Source organism: Drosophila hydei, unplaced genomic scaffold (assembly GCF_003285905.1).
Source record: "Drosophila hydei strain 15085-1641.00,03,60 unplaced genomic scaffold, DhydRS2 tig00000211-arrow-pilon, whole genome shotgun sequence".
Lineage (NCBI taxonomy): Eukaryota > Metazoa > Arthropoda > Insecta > Diptera > Drosophilidae > Drosophila > Drosophila hydei.
This window is the reverse complement of record NW_022045685.1, coordinates 2,206,603-2,222,929: the sequence shown is the minus strand read 5'-3', so window position 1 is coordinate 2,222,929 and position 16,327 is coordinate 2,206,603.

The following is a 16,327-nucleotide window of genomic DNA, read 5'->3' as shown; positions in this document are numbered from 1 at the left end:
AAATGACAAACTGCATTACAGCATCCGACAGCTGCTTTGCTCTATCTATATACATCCATGTAGCATATAGCTTACACATACACACATACATATGTACACATATATTGCCCCGCTCGAGTGGTGCTTGGCTGCTATTAGTGGTGCTAGCTGGTGTTGTTGGCCATCAATCTGCATTCATGGCATTCATCATCCAAAAAACAGAGTCAGATACAAATATGGCGACACAGAAGCCATTTGCAAATACCTACTCGTATTCTACATACATGGATTCACACACACACACACACACACACACATGTATGCGAATGTCTGTGAGTACGAAAAAAAATCGGTGGCTTTTGTCAATTGGTATTCCCATCGTGCGAATACTGCTGCTCCCTAGCGAGAGACTGTGAACCATGGGACTGGGCCAAATTGGATATAGCGGAGCTGGAGCTAAAACTGGAGTCGGGGCTGGATGGAGCTGCAACGCTGTTGTCAAGCGTAAAAAAGCGTCATTGAGATGTCAACTGTGAAAAGTGCGACCGGGTCCCGGGAACATCCATGTGGTGAGCCAATAAATATCGTGTTTAAGCCAACACCCAAACAAAGTGATGTGAAAATAACACAGCGACTGTCAGGCCAATCGGTTGGGCAGAAGCGGGTCCGGCGAGCGAAGAGATAGGGCAACAGAGGCGCCGGGATGCGGAGGGACGTGGCGACGGTGCGACTATGGGTCGGTGGGTGCGGCTTTTGGCCATTGTGTACGCACATGGCAAACAGTGTGAAGGCGTTGGAGCATAAACAGTTTTTGACATTGTCAGGCCCAAGACACATGCTAATGCCTGGCTGCCTGACTGCCTCGGCAATCGGCACACCCACACCCACATCGTGTTTGTGCGCACGTCTCTCTATGTGCGTGTGTGAGTGTGTGAGTGGGTCGGCTTTGTTGGCCGCACACACGGCTTGTCCAGTCAGCCATAAACGTTATCTGTTCATTGCGACAAATGCATGAATAGTTGCGTCTCATGCTCCCGTTGCGAGTCTTTATACCCTGTATGGCCCCCCGACCATATGGGCATGACAAAATGCGAATGAACAAGTTGTGTATTACGAGTGTGTATGTGTGCTAAGGGCAAATGCCAACATCCTCAACTATGCCGTTAAGTAAAAGCTCGTTTAATTTGAAAATGAGCCGCTTACAGCAGAGACTACACGAGCTGCCAGCACGAACAATTCGGTCTGTTCACTCCACCAATTTATTTCAATTTTTGTCTATGCTTTGCTCTACATAAACAGTTTAATAAAAAGCCTCACTGAGCGACAGTTGAACTTTCGATGTGACCCAGTTAATAGCATAGCTGGATTACGGAGATCCGGCCAACAGGTCATTGTGTGTGCATGGATTAGACTAGATGACTAAGGTAATTGATGATTTTTTATTAACGAGAATAATAGTAACAATATTCAACATAAGGATAACAATTGTACTGATAATAGCAGCAGTAATAATAAGAAATATTATCATAATTATGATAAGGAGTAATAATAATGATAATAATAATGAGTAATAATAACTATATTAATTACAATGATAATGGGTAATAGTAATGATAATGATAACAATAGTCAGAGTGATGCGTAATAATAATAACAAAAGTCATCATAATAATAATGATAATAATAATAATATTCATTATAATGATAAAGAATAATAATAATGACAATACTAATAAGAATATTGATCATATTGCTGAGTAATAGTAATGATAATAATAATAGTATTCATTGTAATGATAATGAATAATAATAATAATAAGAAAAGTAATTATAATAATAATACCAATAAAAATAACAATAATCGTAATGATAACAATTATAATAATTAATAATAAAAAATAAATTAAAAAATATAAAACGCAAATATTAATTATAATAATAAAATATTTAAAAAAATGCAATTTTTTAAGCAGTAATTTGATGTCACAGCCACTCCCCATACTAGCCCAGGGTATTTGCAGTGTCAAGTCCTATTCCGTTGCCAAAACTTTCACGCTGCATAGTGAGAGGAAGAGCGATATCGGAGGCGTTACCATGACTATTTTTCAGTTGAACAAGTGTTTGCCACATGGCAATTTATACACATACAATATCAAACTATCTACCCTTAACCTCGTTATATATAATATGTATATATACGTGTTATGCTGTGCATTTATACAGCAAGCTGGCCAATAAATCTGCTGCTTTTATAGCCTGGCCCGAGATTCACGTTTGCGGCCGGGCCTTTGACTTTATGGAGTCCATTCCGTGACAGAACGTGACATGAAAGCTACGGACAACTACGTTAACACCCGGACACCCGGACACCCGCACACTTGTGCGCCTGAGCTGAAGCTGTGAACCGATTTGTCATTATTATTGGAGACACACGGCAAAGCGACCATAAAAGCCATACATGCAACACGCTGCTGCCGCAACAACAACAAATGATAAGCCAAGTCGAAATGTTGACAAACAGCTTAAAAATTGAACGTACCGTCGCGACGGCTCTGGACTGCGAATGTTGCACAAACACACGCATTTACGCCACACGCTATTTGTATATAGTGGAGCTTACAGGCTTAGCACTAAAGGGATCGCCGCCTTTTAATACCCTATAAAACTAAAATCGCTTAAAAATGCTCTTCAAATGGACCACAAAAAAACTGAAATTATCTTATGCAGGTGGTGTATGAGAGAAAGAGAGAGAGCGACAGAGATGATAAATAAACGGATATAGAGAGAGCTCTCTCTTTCTCTCTCGCTTTAGAGAAAGAGAGGGCTGAAGCTTAAGAAAGGCAATCAGAGACCCGCAAGAAGTATAGAGAGACCGGACGGACGGACAGCAAGAGAAGAGAGCAACGACTTGAGAAAGTTTCGGTACAGAAGTTCCATAAGAAATACTAATTCCTCGATATACAAATCAAGTAAAGGCAGCCGAAAGGTTTTCCTCTAGGGTATGAGATAATCGACTGGCCTGACCATAGGTTTCATAATATTAAGTGGGTAAAAACCATTTTAATTGACCGCTTAACACTGACATCCTGTTGCATGGCTTTACAGAATTCAATAGAAACCTGAACATTTGTATCCCGAAATCGTTTGCTACATTCAGCACGAGAAGGAATGGAGGCGCAATTTGTTTATTGACCCGAAAGATAAAAGGAGACCAATTTGTCAGTGACTGGCAAATAAGCTCTTGACTCCGTTTCAACGAAATACAGAAAACAGGTTTAAAAATATCGAAACTGATGCTACAGATCAATAACTTTGCTTAATAAAAGCATGGCCACAAAACATACTCGAGCCGAGTCCTGTCCAATGATTCGATGCCCAAGTGAGTTCTTTCATAAGCCAAAGTGAATTCTATTGAAAAAAAAGCATTCATAGATTTGGCAACTATAGTAAAAACTTTATCAAATCCAAAAATAAAACAAGTCTAAAAATTTGCGTGTAAATAGAAAAGGAAATTTCTTAATAAAACTAGGTCGTTGGGAGAACATGTTATGGAGTGTTGAGTGAGGCACACTATTGTGTCTTGATGGCACCTAAGCTGGACTCGACAGGCGATATGGATGTGAATGGGTGTGTGGCTGTGTGAGTGTGTGGGTGTGTGGTCGTGTGGGTGAGTGTGTGTACATGTGTGTTTGGTTCGTTGAACAGTCGTCAATTGGCAAATATTCAGACATTAATTGCAAACAACTCTCACATGGACCCAAGATGTATGCAACGCTTTGTGGCAGCTCACTTGCATGCAGCCGGACACATGCCTAACGGGCTCTGCTGGAGCGAGAACTGGCTGTGCAGGCTCAGCAAGCAATTCCAATCAAGCAGGGTCAGTTGAAGCACGCACCATCTTTTGGCCATCTGCTTAATTAGTTGTACCATAAGCGAATTTGTATTCAATTTCGCGCAAGCGTTTCCCATTTCATAACAGCGTCGCATGTCATGTGGCACAGCCCATAAATTATATTGCCAAACAACTTGGCAATTAAGTGCAGGCTAGCAACGTGCTGGCTCCGCCATCTTAGCTGGGCAGTGGAGGCCAGGCCGAGCGGCCATTGAGCTGCTAGGGCAGCTCAGCCAGCTGGCGCGTGCCACAAAAAGGCCAAAAACTACAAGCGACCGACCGAGTTGATGCTGATATGAAGGCGATACAGTCGCTTGCCATATCAAATTTACACCTAACAAACTTCATAACAAAGTCATAAAAACCCCACAGACCCTTCACTCCGCCGTATCCATAGGCCATAAAAATGTACATAAGCTTCATGAGCGGCAACCAAGACCGGAAAATGGAGCGGGCGCCAGCCCTGGGGAGAACCCGTAAAATGGGGGTATACAAACAAAGTGCCTGGCTAATAGCAAATGAAAAGCCAAATGGAAGTCCATAGGTGGTAGCCGGGCACATTGCAGGCTCTTTAAACAAGTGTAGCCTCTGAATGTTGCTGTTGCTCCTGCTTCACACGGTACACTATTTATCTCTCGCTCCCTCTCTCTCTCTCTCTCTCTACCTCTCTCGCTCTCTTTATCCGGCTTCTGCTTACTTGCGAACGCTATTCAGCATCCGGCGATTGCTCACTCGTTCACATGACGTTGGCCAAATATGCATATGAATATAAAACTATTTGGACATTTCTGCTGGACCCAAAACTTTTCCAGACGCCACAGAATGGGGGGCAGAGAGACGGGCGGATTGCAGCGGGTTCAGTGGCCAATCTTTTAGCAACAGCCAACACGCAACACCCAACAGTCGGGCAGGTCATGTGCCAAGGGCAGAGACACGAATTTTAGTTTCAGTTTCCGTTTCAGTTTCGATGTTGGGATTTGTGTTTACGGGCCTTGGGCCGAGCGCCCTGTTGCCCATGTCACCGAGCCTGTAATGTATTCTAATTGAATGTTGAACTTGACCAGCATGGAACATATGCAATTGCCAACAACAACCCAGGCACACACATTCACATTCACACACTATTCTGTTCTCTTCTTCGTCCTTTTTTACAACATTACCTTACAAATTTGTTAAGGTAAACACAAAAGTTGTTTTGTTGCATGAACATTAAAAAAACCTTCGAATGTTTGGAAATGTGCTTTGAGTCTGGCCAGGACAAGAGTTTATTTGCATGAAAATGTATTGAAAAAACATTTTAAGTATTGTAAAGCAATCAAAATACTATACATTTATTATTAAAATACAAAAGTGTCTTAGAGACAACATTTACCTTCGAAATAGCCGGCTTTTCATAGAACTTAGAACCAACACTTGCAGGCTACAAATAAAATCTAAACCGAAACTGAAACATATTTGCTAGAAGACAGAATTGACATTCGATGTGTGGACCATCGTCATCATATATTATTATCACGATTTTTTGTTGGATATTATATATTGGCCAGTACCATATAAATAATGGTAATACGACTAAGAGGCATTTCTGCTGTTGCTAAATTGGGTTCCATATTTTATCACTATCATCCCCGATGAAGCACATTGGAAGAAATTCAGGTTCACACTGTGTTTAGACTTGTGCTTGGATTTTAAACGTTGGCACGAATTGGGCAATCACAGCTTAGACATCAAATGACATTGTAGAAAGCCCGAATTTCCTTTTCTGACAAATGCAAATGCTTTGATTCAGCTTTAGATTGAACTACGGATTCAGATTTGCTACGTCTTCGATACGTGTTTCAGCTATCTGCACACGTTTACCTCTGTTCCATTGAGAACCAAGCAAATGCCATTGAATGTGCCCCGCAATCGTTTTCGTGCTTCAAGCCTGGCTGGCTGATTATCTTTCTGCTGATTCCATGTTGCTGACTCAGCATCTCTCTCGTAGTGCTTGCAGCTTCTCTCTGCTTTCTAAATTCTATGGCTCAAAAAACACAAACTTATTTTAAAAACTTGCACTCACACAAAAATGACTCGATTATGGTGAATATGGAATTAAACTAAGAGGTTTCTGGCAGATTCTGAGTTGCTCGTTGAGCAGCAGTTGTTGAGCTGTAGACGAAGCAAGATAAAGTTTTAACTCAAATATGGCTTAGCAGTTTTAGTAAGAGAGCAGGAAGACAAATTTGATGAAGACAATATACAAAAAAAAAAAAATAATCATAATTACTCGACTCGAGTTGGCCTTAAAAAGTACTCAAAGTAAGAAATAGTCGGAGAATCAATCGAAGACGACTTTTGCCATTTCTTTTGCGTATTGGCAAATAAATATTTGGCACATGAACATTCCAGTTTGTTGTCTTTTTTCCTTGTTCTGTTGGCTTCAAGCTAAGCAATAGTAACCGGCAGCACTGCAGTTGCAACTTTAGTATGCATAAAGCAACATATTTTGCAACGAATGACAAATTCCTAAAGGTCAAAGCAAACACAGAGAATTGCGCAATGCGACGCACAAATGTTTAAGCTACATTTTCCAGATGGAATGTAATTTTATTGAAAAACTATTGCACAGAGCGTGGCCGGACGACGCCTCCAACGCCCACCCACACTGTTAACACCGAACCACCGTGTACCTTTGTGCACATTGATTGCATTGTGCATTGTGCATTGTGCGCGAACTTCAAATACATACAGATATTTGCATATGTGTGCAGCATCACAAACCCACACATATGCGATTTCATCCGAGGTTTGATATCCAAAAAACACAATTTGGCTAAAATTGCACTGCTCCAAATGCAATTACCATAACAAATCAAATATTTTATTGCCTTAGCCAAATGGTCAAAAAGCAAAAAAGAAAAAATATGTACAAAAATAATAAAAATCAAATTCAAAATCAAAAAAAAAAAAGAAAAGACTTAGCAAGCGTCAAATATCAATTTTAAAGCAAGCAAAAAATTTCCGCCTTGCCACACACACACAGCCACACGCTGCATGCCACGTACCGCCACATGCCACATGCCACATGCCGTGCGGGACATTGAAAACAAACGGAATCCCAGCATTTCACATGTCGATTTAAGATCCCAAATTTGACAATATGGTGAATCATTTAAAATTTTATTGAAATAAATTGCAAATATTTTCATCAATACGCAGGACGAATCATGCCCATCGCAGGATACAACACAAAAAAAAAAAAAAGAGATCAAAATTGAGTTTGATGACGTAAGCGCTGGCATTTAAGACATATTTCATCTGATATAATACGGAGCACGAAATGATTGTTTACATGCAAACTCCAGCTTATGTTATGAAAATTTTTGCGAATGCCAATCAAACCTATGAGCGCCATAGCAGATGGTTGGCACCTGTGAGAACGCTTATCGGCAGCTTACAAATAAATATTTGTTGTCAAAGTTATATATAGAGATATAAGCGAGTTGCCCTGGGGATGTCTTAATGTTCCTACCCCTTTTCCACCTTCAATACGATCAACTTTAAACACTTGCTGATAGGCAGTCAGCCTCTTGTCAGGACCAACCAACCAGAACTAGCCACAAACGATCCATGCCACTAATGCATAGAAATAACCTGGCTATAACTGCTAGTCTAAGAACATTTGTATCCTTCGGCTTAATAGTAATGAAAACAATTTTGGATTTCAAATAAATTAATGAATGAATATATAAATGTAATTTTCTTTTTAAGGTTACAGAAGTGACAACTATAATATAACAAAAAAATGTTTTTCAATTTCAATAAAATGAAATTAATTAGATATAAGATTATACCACATTAATATTTAAATGTAACTTCAGCTAATGTGTATAAAATGTTAATTGAAATATACACTTTAATTTTCATTACAATCATGACCATCCTCGTCTTTGAGATACATGAGCCAATGACACCGCCCTCCGCCAGGCCATAAACAACAAGTTTTGTTGACGCTAATGAGTTATGCTCACGCTCAATGCAACAAGTCTGCTTATGTGTAAGTAAATAACCATTCAATCCAAAATGGGCTTATTCATTGTGTATGCCTTGAAATTGACGAAGTACACGATAAGTTTGATGAGCAAAACCATTATTTTGATAGATAATTTCAACAATTTACAAGCGTTGCTCTGATATAAGTAGAGGCCATAAAATGACTATCCAAACTCAGCAAAAAACAACTATCAGCTGGTAAATGTATTGTCACATAAAGCAATATTATCAACTCAAAGCTACAAGCCTCCAAAAGAAGCACCAATTATAGAAGAAGTTTGCTCAGTAAATGTTGAATTCAAGCGGATTATGTATATTAAATTTACTATTTTCTTTTCTTTTTGTGGCGTTAATACTCTAGTCCTTAATTATGAATACTCAGTTCATTTTTTATATGCCTGGACATTATTTGGCTCGTCTTCCTTTTTTGACTGTTCCAAAAAAAAAAAAAAAAAACGATGGGCAACAAATTTTTGCTCAAACACAACGCACTAATGATGCCGCAGCCAGCATATTCCCCAGGCCTGGCCTCCTGCCACTTTTTTTTCCTTATTCGCGAAACTTAAAAAAACCCATGAGAGGACGGCGGAAAAATCATCCAAGAAGCAGCTGCACAAGATCACAAAAAATAGTTTTTTTTGCAGAGCTTCAAGGATTGGAAGGGCATAAATAAATAAGAAAAAAATTATAGTAAAATGCAGTGTTTGAGTTGCTGAAGATGCTGTGCAAATTGCATCGATGTGATTAAAATACAACAATTACACTGTATAGCAAAGCGGCCAATTAAGAACTGCAACGGCCTTGTTTTCAAGATTAAAAGCTGAAAATTTATTGGGTGGAGTAAGCCGGTTAGAGAATACCACAAAACTGCTACCATATTACCCGATAGCGAAATGGTGCAAAGTTGTTTTTAAGCCTATGAGCTGTGGCTACTGCTGCTGCCCCCACCACTCGCTACCCATGCCCCATCTACGCCCACACTGTGCTACACGATTTGGCTGCTCCTTGTTGTGGCTGTCGGCTAAGCATCGCTGAGCTGTGCCCAGTTCCTACGTAGCTGGACTCTGTGCAGTTGCAGCTGCAGCTGCAACAAAAACAAAACGTTGAAACCACCAAACACCAAATGCTGTCAGCCAAACAGAGAAGCTACGATGGCCATATATCTGTATATATACATATGTCTGTGTGTATGTGTGTGTGTGGTGTGTGTGGGTATGTGTATGTGTTTCAGGAACATTGTTGTTGGCATTGATGGCAACGCTGGAGCAGAGCAGCCGTTAGCACAACTGCTGCCAGCTGTTAAAGTTCACACACACACAACCTTCCCACAGTTGCGTCTCTGTGTGTGCGTGTGTGAATGCTCCTGTTCATTTGCGCATCTAATGAAGCTGAGCGTTGCAAATGTGCGTGGGCGGTTAACGACTGCGGCTGCTTCTGCGGCTGCGACTGCCGACCCGTCCCGTCCCGTCGCGTCGACTCGCTGCTGCAAAAAGTTAGCCAAGCGCAGAACGCCGCTGTCGAAACCCACGCCAAAACAAACCGTTCCATTAGAGATGAGCTGATAAACATGCATCCACAGCAACGGCAGCCGCAACGAGCAGGCGACAAAAAAAAAACATGAGTGAAAAATGAAAATAAACTGAAAATAAAATGTTATAAAATTATTAACTCATTTACACGGAGCACTAAACAATGCACGAACACAATAGGGGCGCCCCGCCCCTCTGCCACCCCCTTATATTTCATTTAATTTTCAGTATAGATAAGCGCTCGAGAAGGTGTAGAAAAAGCGCAGCCGAAGACAGGCGCCAATAGCAAAAGCTGATTGAATCTTAATATAAATTTGATGCCCTTTTGATAGCAGCTTGTTTGACTTGCTTACAGCTATAGCTCTATATGTTATAACTAAGATATATATATATATATATATATATATATATATATATATATATATATATATATATATATATATATATATGAGAACTTGCGCCTTTTAGCCAAATTGATGCGCTGCTTGATGAGTGAGCGAGTGAGCGAGGCTGGATAGAGAACTGATTGTAATTATGTTGAGTGTGTCACAGTTTAAAAATTCACGATTGTAGCTTACTTTGTCCTACTTTTATTTTTATTTATATTATTTTATTTTCTTTACTATTATTATTTTTTGTTTTTGTTTTTGTTTTTGTTGTAAGCGCCTGAAGGGAGTTGCCATCACTTGTCGCCTGCCCAGTGCTGAGTCGTTCTGTCGTCGGCACACGCACGCACACACACCCACACACACACACACATACATACATATTTGCACTTACATGTGTAAATGTTGCGTGTGGTATGTGCGGTGTGTGTGTGGGTGTGCGTATGCGGGTGTGTGTGCGTATGTTTAAGCAATTGTTGTTTTGTTGCTGGCAGTTTGCATGGTTTTTGTTTTCGTTGCTGTTTGTTGTTTGTTATTGTTGTTGCTACAGTTGCTGCTGTTGTTGTTGTAGCATTTTGTGTTTTGCTGCCCTCGAAAGAAGAGAAAAAAATGTGCACAGTTTCTTGTTTTGGAAGGGTGACCAGCGCAGCGTTCGCTGGCAGCCGCGTGCGGTTGGACATACGACAACAACAGCATTCAAATTTGAGTATGCTGCACACGCACACACACACGCACACACACACACACATTGAGAGAAAGCTTTGGCACGCAAATACAATAACAAATTAGAGGCACAAAGGATTTAGCATGTGTCATGGCTAAGCTCTGCGGTTGAGCCTGCAGGCATGCAGCCACCTAAACCCACGCCCACTTCAACTCCCTCTAGCTTTCTCTCTCTCACTCTCTGTCTGTCTGTCTCTCTCTGCTCTTTTGCGTTGTTGCTGTTGTTTATGCGTGCAAATTGCGTTCCTGGGCCGGAACTGTGCAGCGCAGCGATGCGAAGCCTCTACGTATTCAACTTAAAGCGAGCATTACCCGCTATTACCCCGTTAGTTGCTGGGCGAAAAACCAGGCAATGGCCAAAAGAGTTACAGCGCAGCAGCAGGAGCAGGAGCAGGAGCAGCAGCAGCTCTCTACGTATATGTGGATGCCCCTTGGTCCTTTGGGCCAAGTATGTGTGCATGTATTCGTATGAAACGCTTTCGCGCAAATTTCCTAAGCTTCTTTAAGCGTAAAGTTACGAGCAGAGCGACAATAACAAAAGCAACAGCGATGACAGCGTCCAAGCGCGCGCACACACACACACACTCGCGCACACACACACACACTCACACACACTTTGAAAATTAAACGAAAGTCCAAGGTGGCAATGGCCTGAACTAACTGACTTGCTACTCCAAGGATAATGCATACAAATACAACATACACACACACACACACACACACGCACACACACACAGTGGTACAAAGCTGTTGCCAAGCAATTCATTTGTCAAACTTTAAGGCAGTGTAATTACTCAACTATAAGGCCAGTTTACTGCTGCCACGGTCAAAGTTCATGTTAGTTGACCAGAAGTTAAATTGTAATCCGGTTTTACCAAATCCACGTCAACGAAATTGTGTTACGTTATTCTAAACGTAATCCAACAAATTTTGACCAAGCCACACCATTTTGGCCAGCTGCTGGACTGGCGTGGCCAGCACTGGGCTGGCCTGGACTGGGCTGAGCTGGTCAATAAATTTAAATGAGTTTGTAAGTTATTTAAATGCATTTACATTTAAATTGCTTGCGTTCGTCGTAGCTGGTGGCCACTGTAAGCACATGTTGCGATGCTGCGAAAACTATTTGCTCTTCAAGATAAAGCGTCTGGCATTCTCTGGCACAGCAGAGCACAGCCAGCTTGAAAAATTGCTTTGAATTAACGCCCAAAAAATTTATCATATAACTTTTGATCTATTGTAATTATTTAAGCCCCGACACATTGCGCCAAAATTAATGGAAAGCTTTACGCATTAACGTTATTTGCTTTATGTGTGCGTCCATTTGTTGTTCGTTTCGATTTAACAAAATGTCTACGCTTGTTTTATATACCCATTGAAATATAGAAGGCAGGGCATATGGGCTTAGGTGCAACTGTACCCAGGAGTACCCAGAAGGTACTTCTTAAACAGATCTCACTATGCTTGCCATGTCCGTTCGTCCGGAGTTAACAGGAGACAGACGTGTACGCAATACAAATCTGATATGATTTATCGATAGCTGAGCACACTACGATAAGAATCGACAGTGTAACGTGGTCTTTAACACATATCTGCTAGACCATAGAAGGTAAAGATTCTCAGTTGAATTCAGGTCCTGGTGTTACTATACAGACCAGGTATATTTTCTATATTGGATACATAAAGATACTATAAGAAGAGCTGAAGTTGCTTATGTGTTTATATGTATATGTGTATGTATGTATGTATGTATGCATGTATGTATGCATGTATGTATGTATGCATGTATGTATGTGTGTATGTATGTATGCATGCATGTATGTATGCATGTATGTATGCATGTATGTATGTATGCATGTATGTATGTATGTTTGCATGCATGTATGTATGTACGTCTATATATGTGCGTGTCTATGTACATCTGTGTATGAGCATGTGCCCAATATGATTGCTACAAAAGCTTCAGAGTATCTTCTAGTCGGTCACTCCCCAATATACCTTATTTTTTTCACTTTGCTATTTGTTTTAGTGCATGACAGCCGCATAAACAGATTCGATAAATAAATTAAAATCAAACATTGTCGCCCTGTCGTTTATCGATAGCTGCAATTATCGATAGCATGGGAAATTAATTGAGTTTCGAGTCAATATATTAACTGCCAGACACACACATATATGTATATATATATATATATATATATATATATATATGTATGTATAGGTATAATTCAGTATCATATGGCAGCAGGTGCGGCTTGATTAATGGTTTGATTGACTGCCTGATTGATTGATTGAATAACTGAGCTGCATGTGCATTATGTGGCCAACACTTTCATACCAATTTACAGCTCGATCACGTTTCTTGCCTTGCACCGAGCTGTCAATCGAACAGTCAACACTATCAACTAGGACTTTAATCTAATAAGCAGCGCCCGCTCCACTCCCGAGCTTTCCAAATGAGATGCTGTGTAGTATGTACGTGTCGTGGGGTCGTCTCCCGCCGCCTGCCCTTGTTACAAGTGTTGCTGGCGCTGCTTCTGTTTCTGTCGTTTCTTCTGCTTCTTTTTTGCAGGTACAACAGGCAGACCCGCTGAGCAGTCAGCACCAGCGTTAAATGCAATAAATGGCGTAAAACTTTGCGGTTTCCGTGCCGACCCGCTGCCGCGTTAGCCATCAATATAGAGATGCCAACCGCCCAACCACCCAACCACACAAAACGCAGGCCAGGCCACTGCATAAATCAACCTAAAATGTCAATGAGGGGACATTACATTATTGAGTTGGCGCTTGGCCGTTGACGGTTGAATAGCAGCCCGCATCCTGCATCCTGCTGCCTGCTACCTGCTGCCTGCTGCCTGCTGCCTGCTGCAGCAGGTGACTGCCTTTTGGTCCTGCGCTGACTTCCGCACCAGCTCCACCTTGCATCCCGCATTGTGGTGGCACTTCGGTTGTTGGCATTAGTTTGACATTTACTTTTGCACGTCGTTAGCTGAGTGCCATGTGCGAGTCATCAGGCTTCACCAGCCGCTAAAACCCACTGACAATGGGTGTGAGTGTGCCGTATGTATGTGTGTGGGTGTGTGTGCGTTTGTGGCACATTAGAGTGCCTGCTCGGTAATTCAAATAGTTGAAATTGTTTAAGCTTGATTTAGGCGAGCGCCACACACTTTTGCCACACACACACACACGCACGCATACCGCAAGCATATTTAGCTGCCCGTGGTGGTGTCAAGTTATTTGAAGCACTTTAGCCTGGTTTTGCATTTGAAGATGGCACAGGCTCTCAGTGTTTGGCTTAGGTATGCGTAAAGTCGAAGTAGATAGTGCGCTTAGCTCTCATAAGGTTTTGCGCCGCCAGACCCGAAGCACAACAAATTAAGCCTTTTAGCAAACACAAACAAAAGTCCAATTTGTTGCCAAGTTCTGATGCTGTCCAAAATGCCAAAGCCGTTAACTGGCCAACGCCTTGGAAGACGCGCCCAACCGCGCATTCCACGCCTTTTAGCACCGAGCGCCGATCCCTTCCCTCTCTCCAAACAGCAGCGACCTCCAACCAGCCAGTGGCTTGGTAAAGTTTTGCAAAAGCCGTCATCTATGTACATTTATATATATATATATATATCGTTATATATTCCTATGTAACTACTATATATTTGTGTACATTTTATTTTTGGCCCACGCCACGCTCGTCGCTTGTTTTGTTTGACTTTGATAAGAGGCGGGCGCTAGATTTCTGCTTTCTGCTGATGTTGATGTTGATGAAATTTAACAAATTTGAAGCGTGGAAAAATTTCAGTTAACAGTTGACGACGTCATATCTTTTATTGCCCAGGCAGACAGCGCTAACTAACAGCAGTGACAACTAAAACAGAATAAATTGAATGAATGTATGCTAAGCGGGTGTCAAGGACTGACTAATGCTCTATCATGGACCCAAAACAGCCTTAACAGAGCGAGCTGGAGACCGCCAAAGAGTGAACAGTCTCGCTCCTGCTTGAGTATGGCAATAGGAACTCAAGGGCTGCGTAATAATTATCATAGAGCAATAAAACTTTAAGCCTATTAAGAAAGAGATTAAGAGCGAGACTTAACCAAAGCTCCGCTCTGCCACGCCCCTAACAGACATATCCATGTCAACTTGACTCTTTATGTAGCGCAGATTGTCAGTAAAATCGAAAATCAAAAAACTCTTCACTAGCCATCAGTTATATAGAGAAAAGAGAGAGAAGAATATATATTTTTGATAGTTTTATGCTTATTTGACCTCAATATAGATGCTGAAGACTCTGACTTATCTTTAATAATCAAGCAGAGAGACCTGGCTTAGTACACATTGTTAGTTAGGGTATTTGGCAGTGGGGCATATACCATGGATTTACTTTTTTAGAATATTGATTTAATTGTTGGCTTGTCAATGAAATAAATGAAATTCCAGCTGAGACATTAAGCTACATTTTTGCTAAGTGTATGGAATTTAGATATATACAAAAATATATGTATCTGTATTTATATTCGCTAATGTATTAACTGTTTCAGCTGTTAGCCTTATTAAATAAATACAGCAAAATAAAATGTAATGGCTCTTAGTGCCACTGTGCAGCATTTGCGGCACGGATGTCGCACCAAGCGGCTTATGCAGCTCCATCGCTAATCCCAGCCACTTTGGGGAGCCTAGAAATAAAAGCGCTTGAAATTATTACAATTACTAGCTGACTAGATAGCCCAAATCCAGTGGCACAGGGAGACTGAGGGTCTGTTGTTTATCTGCTCCCTTTTGATCCCATCGGCTATCAGTGCGCAGGCTGCGAAGGCCTTAACTAGTATAAGATAATGCGACATCTCGCCCCGGCTTGCCATTCAATTATTCAGGACTGTTTTTCAGCACACTGGCAGTGGCACTGCAGGCAGGAGCTGTCGCAATCGAATCAAATTCCTAGACACCTACAGCAACATAATCAACTCAGAGAGCAGGCATAGCATTCCATTTGTATTATTTTTCTGTTAGCTTTCTGCAAGTTACTCGCTTCACTTATCTACATGGAAAACATTTGGAGCGCTTGCTTTGCTTGCCTCAACGGTTCTCACTTTGGACACGTGTCAAGCAGTTGCATAAGAAAGCTTTTGAGAAAATGTCTCCAATTTTTTTTTGTTTTTTTTTTTTTTTTTTGTGTTTGCCTCTTTCATTCAGCTTTCATCATTTTGCGTTCCGGACATATTTCAAACAAAGTTTTTGCGAATATCAATTTATGTTTGTTTTTTTCTTCCGTTAACTTCTCATATGGCTTCTTGCTTTAGACACCTTTCGAACCAATTCTTGTGTGTGTGTGTGTGTGTGTGTTTTTACTTTCGCATTCGCTTCTGAGAGCTGACAGCTGGCAGGAGAAATCATTTGACAAAAATGTTGCAAGTTCTTTGGCTGCTTGCGACACTTTGACATCAGCTTGCATAACTTATCGCTCGAGTCTCCAGGGAATGACGACTACTAATAGCACAATTCGCACCACTGTGCAGTGCTGATTAAACAAGAGCACACGATGCACGAATGCTGGTCCATTCAGTAATGCCATGTCCATGAGTAATCCCAAATGGTTTTAGTGCGCTGGGAATCTGGGAACCTGTGCCATGTAATCGCAGCAAATTAGTTCGCTGAGCGATTATTTGCGCAGAGCTTTTGCTGCTGTTGCCTGTTGCCAGGTGCGAAGTCGCGTCGTCGACAGTTATGGACGCTCCCCCGCAATTAAAATGGCGTCAAATCTGCTGTTCTCTGAAAAGATTCTGGTCCAGTC